Source organism: Varroa destructor, unplaced genomic scaffold, assembly GCF_002443255.2.
Source record: "Varroa destructor unplaced genomic scaffold, Vdes_3.0 BEIS01000001.1, whole genome shotgun sequence".
Lineage (NCBI taxonomy): Eukaryota > Metazoa > Arthropoda > Arachnida > Mesostigmata > Varroidae > Varroa > Varroa destructor.
The window spans coordinates 49,750,868-49,765,453 of NW_019211454.1; positions in this window are offsets into that span (position 1 = coordinate 49,750,868).

Here is a 14,586-nt window from a genome sequence, read left to right on the forward strand (position 1 = left end):
CGTACAGTAAAGCTGTTCACAGTTATCTATTGTATGTAGACGTGTACGTGTATTCCATGGCGCCGCTATATACTTCAAGTGAACAAATGTCTCACGGTGACTAGTAAGTAGTACGAATACAATACACGAACGTTCTCTTCTGTCTTACTGTGAAGCTTCCAAGGCGCCCGGATCTTCACGTGTCCTTTCCTGGCGACGTACTATTCGCTATCGCTATGCGCTCACTACTTGTATATTTATGCTAATGCAGGTTAAGGGTCAACTTTTATAGGACAGTACATATGCAGTGATATAGCCATGGCGGCCAATAGCACCTGTGTTTCGTACGTGTGGATGTAATATTCACCAATCAATTTAGTCACGTGTACTTCTCTCCATTGTAGCGATAGTAACGCTATCGTGTAGATTTACCGCGAAACTCACGGCCCGTTCACGATAGGATGTCGTTTTGTTAATTAATTCGTCTACTCACATAGGCATATACATACCAACAATCACAATGAATAACAAAGGTATGTATGTCAACTTTCAAAAAATGACCCACAAATTATTGTTTCTACTGTTAACTATTTTACTTAGATCATTAACTATGCCACAAGAGCTTCTACCAGCAGAAAATACAACGAAAGAGGTTTGTGTGTGTGTATTTGCCCTACGCCCGTCCACATCTACCGCGACGCGATAAGTGGGTCACGTTTTTCAATCACTCGTTTTCTGTCAACCTATACCACATTACAACTGAACACACGAAAGAGACACAGTTCTTGCACGCCAAAGCACGTAGCGTAACTCAATGGACACTCGCCACCACCGATCGCGTATTCTACGTTAACGTCTTTCGCTGTTTGTCGTCGCTGCCGCCGCCCCCGCCCCCGCCTTGCTGTCGTTGTCGTATCTGCTGTTGTTGTTTACCATGTTGTTGCTGCTATTGCTGTTGTTGTTACTATTGTCATTGATGGCGGCGCCGGCAGTGCTGATGGCTGTGGCAGGATTCATTGGAGAAAACCACTACAACTGCCTCTACTACTTGCTACTGAAAAATATGCTTTACCATGGTTTTTGCCATTTACACGCTAGAGTAGATGAACAGGGAACGTAGACAAGCTGGGTTGGGTTTGTAACAGCAAACATATGGCAGAGTCGATGACGTTAAGGACACAAAGCCTTCTTTAATCTATTTTTATCGGCGCTAGTACTGGCGGTGCACATGCCTTGTGAGGGGGGTCCTGTTACAGTTTACTTGACCACATGTTATGCATGTTACTGGGTGATAGCATGTATCTCTGCAATGTGTTGGAGTTGGAACAGTTTTAGATTATCCGGATCACAAACAAGTTCCTATACGCCCGCCAAATTTAAATAAATTGTGGATTAATATGTACCAGCGATTATTTAGCTGTGATTGACCCTATAACTATTTAACTGCTTTATTTCAATCATTTTGAATTCCAAACGTGCCCTTTTAGGAACGCTCTCACAAATATAGATGGGATGAGTGGTCGTACCTGTCTCCTATAGCAAAAATTAATCCCAAATAAGTACAGGTATTTTTGGGAAGCTTTACCACTGACGATTGATCCTGAACTTAGTGAACGGGCAGGAAGTTGTAATGTTAATAGGGGACACAGACTGTTCCAGATGTAAAACATGATGACGCACTTTACTTTGAGTAATCACTAAACACATTATAATAATGTAATGCACACAGGATTGAGTTGTAAATATTACTATACTGTATTGAGTAACTGAATTTATTTTTTACTGATAGAAGTTAAGATTTTGTATTGGTATTCAAAACACAGTGTTGGGAAATTGATTCGGATTTTATACCTATACAACACATTTTATACTTTATTTGAGTTGGAAGAAACAAGTTCGCTATTTGAGCTTCTATGAAGTTCCACAACAAATTTAAGTGTAGTTACTAGATCCGGCCATGAATTTTTTTGCTATCAATTTTGCCGTCTGATCGTCTGCAACAAAATATCTGACAACGGACGCGAAACACTTCTCTTCCTGCCCTGCCCAATAGTGTGAACAGCTTGAGGATTACGAAAGCTTATCAAGCAACTTCAGCCTATCAGTTTTGCCAAACAAAGCTGCAGCCCAGACGAAAAACACATAATAGGAAAAGAATCACCTCATAACCCGAGAATATTATTTGTGAATATATTAAAAACTGCCTAAAGAACCCATGGATGTGACTTCAGAAAGATATATATATATATATATATATATATATATATATATATCGAAAAAAGGTCCATGATGACAGTCGTTGAAAGGCAGCTTCAAAATATTTAAAGGTTCATCTAACTTTTCAGATTTGGCGGATAAGGAAGCTGAAGTTGGCTGTTTGAAGAATAATTGTCCCGTCAACCTACCGCTATCCAAATGTTGAGCGAAGTGTATTCTGTAGAGTACAGAATGATTATATAGTTATATAATTAGTTAGTAATATATCATTAATTTAATCACTAAGTAATAATGCTACACGACTATTTTCCCAATGTGTGTTTCATGCGTGAACAAACGACGTCTTTTCAGTTCAGATAAATTGGTTTTGATTTAGAATCTGTATATGCAAAATAAGATATTTACGTTTCTAAGCGAGCAAACCAACAACTGGGCATTTCTCCGTTCGACATCTGACGGGGACCAGCCATCGCGGCTGGCCTCTCTTCCGCCATATTCAATCGCTTCCGAGTATTACGTCTGATAAACGAAAGTTTGACAAATGCACGCTATCTGGACACAAAAATTACTATAAATAAATAGCGTTTCCTTTACTGAATCTGTAGCTGTTGCTGTCGTTGATTTAGCCGTCAGTCCAACTTGGACGACCAGTACTACGTAAGCATCTGTCGACGATGCAGTGGATCCATTCAGGACCGTTTGTGTGAGTATTTGTAGATATTAGCGCGTTTCGTCACTGATAATAATTACAGATTTGATTCATATATGATCCGATCGATTATATATGACGGGCTGATAGGTGAGTCCATTTTTGTGCTACGTTCTTTATCTGAGGGACTAGACCAATCAACATCACGTATAGTAAATCAAGAAGAGCTATTTCAGAGAGTTCGGCTATACTATCGTTTTAAATATAGATTATCCGTTAGTATAACATTGAACTATTGTTCATCTTCATCATAGAATTAGGAAAGCAAACGTCGAAGCTAATTATAGTCTCTCGGGCGATTATGGTATACCGTTAACAATAAATTTTCGAGCAGACTTCTCTGCTAGTCAATCGGTAAAATACTACCTTGACATACAAGACATCCAATTTTCAATGCTCGTCTGCGTTCCCTTAGTAAGAATACCTGCCAGATCACAAGCTAATATTCTTGGTCAGATCGGAACCGCTTTGGGAGCCAGGATGCAAGAGATAAGCTAGACCAGTAGTATAAATCGGCACGCTTCAATTAAATCAAGTTGTCCTATAATATTTGGCTTACGTACATTGACGCCGTCTTTTCCATAAATATTTAAACTAATGGTATGACTTGAAGAACATGTTGATTCAAGAGTTCAATCATACGACAATTCTATTAGAACTTGAAATCATGATGAAGGTGCTTTTTGTCTTTGTACCTTAAACTGCGCCTCAAATTATTTGATGTAGCGTTATTCGGTACGGTTGTTTGACCCAAGTCTATGGGTTCAACTGACTACAATCGATCCTTAAACTGAGTAGCGTACAGATCCAGTAGATGAGGTAGCTAGAATGAAACGGCTACACGTAAACGGAAAAATCTTTGATCGACGAATGACCTCCCAGTTTTAAATTGTCCCTAACGAACTTTGTTTCCTGTGAGAATAAATGAATAAAGCTATTTATATGCCATTTACGAACTTATTTAAAGTTTTACAAATGTTATATTTGATGTACTTGAGAGGCGCTCAGGAGCAGACCTAATCGCAGCAGGAGTTTTCAAAAATTTTAACTTCTACTGGAACCTCAGGGCAAATGGTACACAGTGGTCACTAAAAAGATTTGTTTAAGAACCCAGTTTTGGCTTTTTGAGCATGCGAAGTTTCCATTCAACTCTGCTGAGTAAAAACTCATCATGAAGCTGCTCACACAATTACACTTGGACACGTTTCTCCGATGCTCCAAATGAAGCATCAGCAAACCCACGAACGTCTAGAGAAACCGAAGGCTCTGATAATACTGCCTGTCCGAGCTTGTGGCTGTTAGGAGCAACCATCACAGACACAGAATATGGGTGGGGCATGAAAAGTGGAATCGGACATTTCCGCAAACGTTGAATCGATTGTAACCGATAGGAATCCCTTAAATGCTCTTACAGTAATACTCGGTTATCGGCCGTAGAATCGGTCCGGATTTTGACCAAGTACGTCAGTAGTCTGAACAGACGGAGTAATTGCAGGCAGGCAAAGACATACATATGCACCTTTTGCAAATCTGAAAAGGTTACAGCTCCATGGGGCGCCTGCATAATTTCCGTTAGTGAACTTAACGTAAAGCACACAGTAAAATACATAGAATTGCTAATCGCTTGCAATAACGGGTACCATTAATTCATCATCTTCACAACAGCTTTTCATTTCATATCTCCGTTGTTGAATAGTTCTAACACCAAAAGTTACAATGTTTATGCAAATGACCAATAGTACATAGATTATATTTTTGGACGTCCATAGGAAACTTCGTAAATGTAATTATAAATCTGAAGGCCGTCAGCTTGGAGACCGAACTCCTTCCAGAAAACCCTGCAGGTAAGACCATACAAAAATTTTGCCTTCGTATGCTATGCTTTTGTAGATGTAAAGCTCATATCTTTTAAGGAGTAATCATTTACCTCTTTCATCTCTTCCACCAAACACTTTCCATCGGCGTTCCGTATAACCATCCGCTGTAGTTGACACGCAAAGGCATGGCGTAATCCCCAGCCATTCTATTATTCTCGGGGGCTATATGATTAAAATGGAAGATGTCCTAGATCTCTAGATAATCTGTCCCAGTAATGGGTTAATAGCAAGGTGTTTGCCTATTCCATTAGGGACACATGAGTTGGCCTGTGACCGAGCGTAGGCACGCTTCGTTTGGTGCTGGACAGGGCTAGCCACCTGAGCCAACGCTTAACAGCAATAACAAACATGAAAACTTTTAATTTTTTAGATTTCCGCATGATCTAAATATTAATTGTGACATCTTTCTTTTGAACAAGACCAACAAATGTTTCAAGTTTTATGTCTGGTACTTTGATGTGTATTTTTAGACTTTTCGCATAGGGCTGAAACGTATCAGTACCATAGCTCATATAGTCAAAAGTCCGTGGCGCGGTAGGAATCATTTACGGTAGGTCATATGTTTGAGCATTTGACGTTGTTATTGCTGTCACTGCTACTACTGAAGTGAGCTCTCTCGTTATGCCGTAAGTCTATGCATAGATAAGTATTTTGTTTTGTTGAGCCAAAGTGTCTATTTGATTATAAACATGCCGCATGTGGTGTCGGCATCCAAGATCAATGCTGATCTTTTCGTAGTAGAGCGGCATACTAAGGCCAAGCTTTAATCCTTATATCTGGATATCAAGGATAAAAAAGGGTTTTAAAAATTAACCTGCTTAGACCCAGGAACTTAGGTTAGCATTCGTTAATTTTACGCCAGCGAGTTTTTCGATGTGAAATTTAAATTATGAGTCATAAAAATACTTTGAGTATACATATACAGTAACACGCCACTATATCTTCAAGGGACTATCGTGGTTTGATATCAAAAAAGTCAAAGGTTCGCCCATTACTTTACTTGTGAAGATTTTTAGCGCGGTTGTCTTGATACTACTTTGCTTATACGGTTCAAACACAGGTTCAATATGGCGGCGAGAAAAGCTGAGTTGTTTCCGTCTGATTCTTCAATAGCAGTGCGAAATTCTGACTAAGTAGAGTGTTTTTCATTGAACTGTCAATCGCAGAAAAACATAGACAAGACGAAACCTGCATTGCTTCAAACAGTCGGTCATTATGGAGGGGCGTAGAGGCCGCAGCATTAAGCTTAAATGACATACAAAATAACGCATTATATACGGGTCTGGCCTGTTTTGAGAAAAGATTAAGGTTGGTGCGTATTCTAAGAGGTCTTCAGCAGTATCACTGGTGCGGGGTTGGCGAAAAAGTCCGGCCATTATCCGACGTAAGGTAATATTCCCGATAGTTTCGAAAACGATTGCGTTCAAGCGATTCGTGATGCCGAAGTAGGCTTCGTGTGTTCAGTTAAGGATGTAAAACGTTTTGAGTGAAAATCAGAGAGCTTTGCGGCGCGTTCGAAACCAGTCGTTTGATGTAATAGTAGCGTATTTCCAAATGTAAGGAACGCCGACACTTCACTATCAATTTCGGTCTTTTTGCCACTTAGGTAATTGCATCTATCTCAACTGAAGTTCTCTCATTCGATTATTTCTCACTGACTAACGGGAAAAAAGCGTTCACATACAGAAAAGAATAACACGTCGAGAATCAAGTAGACTAGCACTTATTATTGAATTCTTTAATTGAGTTCAATTTTTCGTTCCTTTTTGTATCTTTTAGTGTCATCTTTGTGTGTTCGTCATCGGTGCCGTTTTCGTCTGGCACGTTTGTATCAACGAGAATTGCTTCTGCCCGCCATTTTTACTTCGGCTCGCAGCGCGTCTTCATTTCGTGCAGCTTCAGTGGTACTATGTGTCATAATAATGGATACTGTTACGTGCGCGTGCTTTCTTGTTCTTTGCATGAGGGTAGTAACATTTTTATATGACAAAAGAGAAACTTCAATGCCTTTTGCGAATACTTGTTGGTGCTGAGCTTTCATGTGACATTATTCAAACGAATCAATAATTAAATCGTGTTGGCACAGAACTTCGTAAAGAAGGCATGTTCCTGTACGTGGGTGTTTGTGGAGCAGAAACTAGGTTACAATTGGATTACATTAGATGTGTTTTTTTTGTTGCCATTAATTGCTAGCGTTATTATTACCATCATTTTGTTTGCTGTTTTTTTGAATATTACTATTATTATTTTCTATATCTATGTGAATATTCGAGACGTCATTAGGTGAGTATAACGTAAGAGAAAACAAATGGGAAGTACCGTAAACTCGCCGAATGGTATGCCCAACACGGTCACCGCACGTTATACTATTCGGCTTTATTCAGAGAAATTCCAGAAGAAAAGTTGGTATATGTAAAGCTCAGAATCGACATCCCGTATAGTCATTGCTAAATCTCATACGCAGTTGTCAGTGTATCGCCGTTTGTATCACGCTTATCTTCAAAATGCCCAACATGGATTTTTGAAAAAAAAGTGCTTATGCCTTCGCATATCCACCCTAAAGTGGAGCCTGAATCTTCATCGCCACCTTCTACTCACACCTCTCCTAATTCCCCGGTCACAATAACAGGTGAAGCTTAATGCAAGACGGCTATATTATATTCACTGTTTGCACTTTTCACACCTGTAGTAGTAGTAGTAGTAGTAGTGCATAGTCGTAAGCAGCATACTCGTTCATGTATGTGTTTACCTTAAAAATAATTACGTTTTCTTATCTTTATCATTTTAGCAACGGGATGTTGGCCTAACAACGCAGGGCTGCGCTAAGCCAATGCTTGGTTTATTTTTCTAGCAAATTTTTACTTCTTTTTTTTTTTTTTTGTTGATTTATCATTAGTTTCATATCTATGTCAATATCCGATGCAATCCTGGCTGTTTTTTTGATTTTTATAATAAGGGAAATATTATATCGTTGCATATTTTGTTAGTTGTATCCAGCCTATTCGTGTTATTATTGTGTAATTACTACTATAGTTATCATTTTACTAGTTATTCGTTTTTGCTAATCTTGTTGTGATCGTTATTGTCGTCTGCTAAGCAACACTACGTGGAACAGTCGTCATCGCCTTGGTACAGCAGTAGAGTTTCTGTTCGAATTATACTGTAATTTTATACGCGTTCATTTTATCCCTTTTGTCCGTGGCTTTCCAGTGGGGGATCAGTGGTCTGCGAGTGTGTTTGTCCCGTTTAAATCAGACTGCACGTCGAAATTCACGAATGACGGCTCACCTTGCATAGAGCTTGTCATGGAAGACTTGTCAGTGAGCCGATTCGAAAACCCCTTCGATCGATCGTAGTGACACGAACTTTATCTGACGTCTCGTAACTTATTGTAGAAGTGGCAAAGCACTATTGTTATTATTACTAATGTATGTATGTTATTATTATTATTATTAACAACACCACGAAATCGTTATCTTCATCGTTGTCAGCATTGTCATGGCCAACAATTTCCTGTTTTGTGCATTTTTACATTTCGAGCAATTAAAAGCGGGGTACAAATTTCGTTTTTCTTTGAAAACAAATAGTATCAGAGCAATATTTCTACTTTGCTTTTGATCAACATCATCCACTTCTAGTTGGTTACCTTCACTCGTTGCGTAAGGAACAACATTTCCTTTTGCAGTCGTAATAATAGTATTTAATACGTTTGTCATCACCGTTTACACTAACATCACTGCTCATATTATATATATATATATATATATATATATATATATATATATATATATATATAGTTATTCAGTATTTATTTCTCATCACTATATATTCTCTGTATTATATATTAATATCTAATATTGTCTCAGGTCTGTTTTCTTCGATTTTCTGTTCTTGTCGTTGTCGTTTTTCTTCTATTATTTGACAATTATATTGAGTATTACCATGTTACACATTGTTGGGTGTCACATTATACATTGCAATAACTTGAATAATGGTGGCAATAATAAGGTTATAAGCCCTTTTTGCCTCACGTAATTTTCATTCATAGTATTTTCATTTACGTGAAAATTCAAAGGAATCATATATATTCTGTTGCTTTCACCTGACTTTTAAGAAACTGTTTTTTTTTTTTTCGTTACGAATAGAAAGCTTCTAAACTCTTCACTCCTGCGACGTGCGCAATTCTGTCTATGTGGGATATATTCTCAAGCTCTCAACATGTTATTGTTATCCATACTATTATTACTACTATTATTTGTAAAAACCATTGAAACAAGTTACAAAATAGACAACAATTCCAAGTTAATGGTAACAGCAACAGTCGTACTTCAACTTCAATTTACCAACAAACAAATACATATACGATTCTTATATTTTAGCAAAGTTAGCGATGTAAATGTAAGCCACTCCTCAATTAGCAGTTATGATATTCGCTGTGTTTTCACAGGGGCTTCTGGTAAAAAGAGCAGATCAATTTTTATGCACGGAGCTCGTTCATCCAATACAGGAAAGCTTGATATATAATAAATCTGTTAGAAATTTACTTATAGGTGCTTGCCAATATTTTTGCGACGCACAGCAGATTAAAGCGTAGCGTACATACAATGTCTGCATGCATACATACATACATACATACTATGCCGATTTCAGTATAGTTTTTTGTGTCGTCGTCTTTCCGTTCCAAAATTAGTGAAACAATGCAAAGCTTATCGAAAGAAAACAATGTTACCTCTAAATAAGAGCGTGCGTCTCGCAACAAAGACGTATTTTTGACCCAGGCGCCAGCTGATATATTCGGGTCGCCCATCGGACTCCACTGCAAAAATATGTAAGTCGTGATACCACTTCTGTAGTACATAAGATAAAACAGCGCTTCTACAAACTTTTGAAAGCATTAACACTTTATCAGTAAAGCACGTACCGCATCATTTTTACGCCGGCGATCCCTTCTATCACACTTTTATTTATTATGAATTAATGACAAATTTATAAAACCTTTACTACACTCCTTTTATATTTTTACGTGTTTTAGCGTCATTTCGACTAACGACTATTTAACCTAACGACCATGAACACACGCCATATACATTCAATCAAACATTACCGCAATCAATAAATTATTTGCAATAGGTAGTGGCAGCCGACTGCAATAACAACACTTAATATAATTTATTTTTCAGGATCATGGTCATCATTTTTGTCATTCATTCATCCCATGCCCCATCAGTCCGACGCCCGTCACGTGCCTACCACGTCGAAGTACGACGGATACGTTGATGTTAGTTCGGCAGTGCACGCTAATTAGTGTTAGCTTACGTATTCTAAGTGGCATCGAGTTATCGTAAATTACTGGAACTCAACGCCATCAAGCTCGAGACACCAACGTGATCGCGTTGTACCGCGTTTATCTGTAGGGAGCATTGTTTTACTCCAGTGTAACATGTAGCGAGTCCATATTTAAGTTGGCTAACTTGAGTACTTGCAAATCCTTTACCAGTCATTAATGACGATATTCGGGTTTCGCTAGTTCTTCGAACTGTAATTATTTCATCGGTAGATCTGAATCTATAGTTGCCTGAACCTTCTTCGTGGAACTTGTAGCCTGCCTCCGTGTCGATCTTGCGACCGTGCGCTCGGTACTGGGCACGCCTCATAGGGCTGTATCTGACAATACGTTAGCTACTAAAGGCTAAAAGACGGTCGTGGAACTAATGTGTGAATGTACGTCTCCGTGTATATTTGTTCAGTTTATAGAAGGCTATACAGGATAGCATTATCCAGGTATCCTTTTAGTGGTTAGCCACGTCTCGGCTTGTTGGACTAACCCTTTGCTCGTATCGTCACACTCGATCTACCTCGTTGTTTTCTCGTCTATTACGAAATTGGCACGAGCTCTACTTTCATTGCGATGTCTTTGTTTTGTGTGCTGCAAACCTAAATACACAGACCTTCGCAAAAGCATCGCTGAACACCCATCTTAAATAATTATATATATATATATATATATATATATGTATGTATGTAAATAAACTATTATATTTGTCATCTCTATCTCCCCATTAGTCTCGTTTGTTTGTTTTCGGCCTATTTCGATGATACACAACAAGAGCCTGTTATAATATCCGGTAACAACGGTATTATATGAATATAGTTTGTTTATATCTCACAAGCTCCATTAGTCGGTAGGGGTTTTTCGATTGCTCAGTAAACAGCATAAACGATACAACTGCACACGATTGATGCGGTTGCAGTCGCAGTCATCTTTCTATCGGGGAAGGGTTTCTTGTATGTATATAAATCATGTAATGCATGTTTTCGTATTTGAAGAGCTGAGAGTGACAAACGATTATAATTTCTTCTTTGCTAGTGCTGTGCTAGTATCACAGCACGTTTTCAATATTCGGTCAACCTGTTAGTTTATTGTCCTGTCAGCCACGATGTTCGGTATGTTTTTTTTTGTTTGTTTCTGTGTTAACATAATCAAAAACATAATCAAACAAAAATACAAACCAACAGACCTTTACTATATGTAATTCTGCTTTTATTCATGTTTCTTATTCTGTCTACTTTTATCAGTGACAATGTGTATATATATAATCTATCGTGATTTGTTGTGTCTCTTCAGAGTCTTCAAAATTCGCTGCTTCGAATGTTTTTTTTTTGGTCGTTTTTATTCGTTATCCGTCGGATGATAACAATAGTAATGCTACGTTCGTTTATCTTATTTTTCTTTATTTTGTCTTGCAGTTACTGTTACTGATAGTTTTAAAGCAGTACTGTTAAAGTTATGCGATAAATTGACCTAAGTCGCCGGCCGGTCAGCGGTGTGTTGACATTATCATTATGAGGAAAATATTATACTGTAGTAAAATATAACGCGTAACTTCGAAGCCATTGCACAATCATCGTACTGAGGCCTAATGCCTTTCCATTTGCTATGAATTCATCACAAGTCACTTGCCTTTTGGTATGTGTTGCTATACGTGTCCAGTCAATTTGTTTTTTTCGTCACTCGTCGTCCCTTTATTACCCGCAGGATCAACAACAACAATAACAATCGACGGATGACTTAGCGTACAAAGTAATACGTTGCTAGTAGTTATATAATTAGACATATTAATAACAATGTCCTTACTCTTAGATGATCATGTTGTTAAGTTAAGTTAAGCAAGCGCCGTCGTACGCGTTCATTTTTTTTCTGCTTGTTGTTTGACCTTAGTGAGTGAGCAACGCGTACCGCATTATGATTACAGGTCACCTATCGACTAACACCGCAGAACACCGTTGTCCAAAGCTTCTAGGTAATAGTTCGTTTGTCATTCAGTACGTTCTACATCTCTAAGCGACAGGCGCGAGTTCGCTGAAATGGTTTCATTTGTCCACTCGTTTATCCGCCGGTAAATACGTATTTTGTAGATGCTCGAAGTACCAGAAAATGTCGTTGTGCCGGTGTAAACACCATAGCGGTCATGGGATATTTTTCCTGCGGGCTTTTGCCGCGGCTCGTCGACGGCGCCAATTCTACAAAGGTAAGATAACAAAGGAATCATGTGTGAAATAAAGGCACAGCGAACTAAAGAAGAAACACGCATACAGGGTAAGTTGGCATTTTTGCATTCAGTGTTTTTTTTGGTCGTCATTTTCATCGTTCGCAGCTTCTCTTCGTCACTTCTTCCCCTTGTCCGTCCATTTTTATAATCACACAAAGTCGTCCGTCTACCGCACCAGAAGAGGCAGTGTCTGCTCTTCGCGACAGCCCATCATAGAACAATCTAGCATAGGTAAGCATTTTTCCTCTGTTTTGCTGACCTGCATTGTTACTCATTCCTTTCTATGTTTTAATACTATTTGTATCACGATCCACCATATTTACTACCTGTTGTATGGTTCTGCGCGGCTATGATAATTACTAGGCATACAACAGAAATGCTACATTGATTTCTGCTCTTTTAAAGACACTTGCGATGTTTGTGATAGTGTTCACTCTATGTATATAATTATATATATGTATATATAATTCACTATAGATTAGTGGCTGTGTTAGTAGAGGTGTCTTTTTTTTGTTTTTTGATATTCTTTTCTTCGACGGCAATTAAACTGTAACTTTTCTTCTGTTGTCATATTAGTTACTATTGTTTGCTGCTTCAGTATGTTTCTGACAGTTTCTAGACGAAAATCACGAACCGGTACTGCTTCGGCGATTGCTTTGGCTTGTCGAGGCATTGTCCTTTCCTAGCCAACGAGCGAACTAATATTTTATATTGTACATATATTTATATACGAATGTATTATCATCGTAGACCACTTCATCACACGTTCATACGCTGTTTTATTCGTTGCCAACCCCGAAACCCTATATAACGATTAGGTTTAACTTCCTATAGCATATATCGTATACTTCTCAGGATATTGTTCAGCGCTGCTGTGTGTTTTTCAAAAACGTGTTATTTCTGCGTTACAATAAGCTATTCGTATCCCTAGTATGTCGTACATCTCCAAGTACAATTATATATATGTTATAAATAAATTAATTGACAACGTCCGGACAATTGTCTTTGATGTTTTGATGAATTCGAGAAAGTGCGAAAAAAGTTTCCTGTATTTTTTTGTCCTACTTTGTGTATATCGAGCCTTTCAGATTTTATCACCCCTCTCGCTATTGTATTTCTTTCTTAAGTGGTGGACTCGCTCGAATGGATAGTTTCGAAGGAGAAGCTGACTTGATGGCTTGGTTGGGTGTTACTGTTAAAGTCTTGGTGTTTAGGTGAACGAATTGCAGTGGCCTAGGGCAGGCCTGGCCTTGTATGGGAGTCCCGTGATCAGCGAATAAGCGGTGCCATATCACGATGGTCTGTGCATAACTCGGTCTCATTGGATTAAATATTCCCTGAGAAAAAAGGTTCTGCCTTGCGCTCAGGTCTAGCGTGTTTCATTCTCATCGTATCTTACGTTAAATACTCGATTTTTTCTTTTGCTCTTTTGCTTAAACAGGACAAGAGTGGCGCCTTTTGAGGGCCTATGGAAGATCCCTTTCTGGTGTTTCTTGTAACAGGCTTTTTATATTATATTACCTATGTGTGTGCGTGGGTGTGTGTGTGGGAGTGTGTGTATGTGTACTAAATGAATTGACCGCCCTTATTGACGCTGACCACCGTTCCAACCATGCCCATTGCCGAAGGCCCAACCCGATCACTCCGAAACCCTTGTATCGGCTGAATATTTTTTCTGTTCTTTGACGTCGCTTTAAAAATATTGCTACCTAAATTCGATAAACAACTCGTCGTATCGAGCGGCGGCGGGACAGCGGCAGCGATACCTGCTGGAGGATATTCGACGGAGTCCCATTGCTCGCGTTCCCTTTCATTAAATGCAGTCACTAGTAAATTGCCGTGTAGCTCATTGTTATTGTCGTTATTATTGTTATTGTTATTATGGTTATTCTTGATAGTGTTGCTTCCATTATTCGCACAGTTCGATCTTATCGTTGTCGCTACTGCGTTTAAGGGTACGGACACTGCACGCCTGACACTCATCGAATCGGCCGCTGCTGTTTCGTGAGCAGAAGATAAGAAAGATTTTCCGGTAGGAGGCCTCCGTTTCCGCTCGGCAGATAGCCCCTGCTTATTGCTAGTATGTTGACGTTCCATGTTTCTGTTTTTGCAGCTCTTGTTGTTTGATGTAGACGAGACAGATGTCGTTAAAGAAGAACGAAATGACGTAACCGTATTCATTGTAGTAGTAGAGGGAGTAGTAGCTAGCAGAGAAAAGCAGGTCGTCGTCTGCAGCGCCGAAGGATTACAGGAG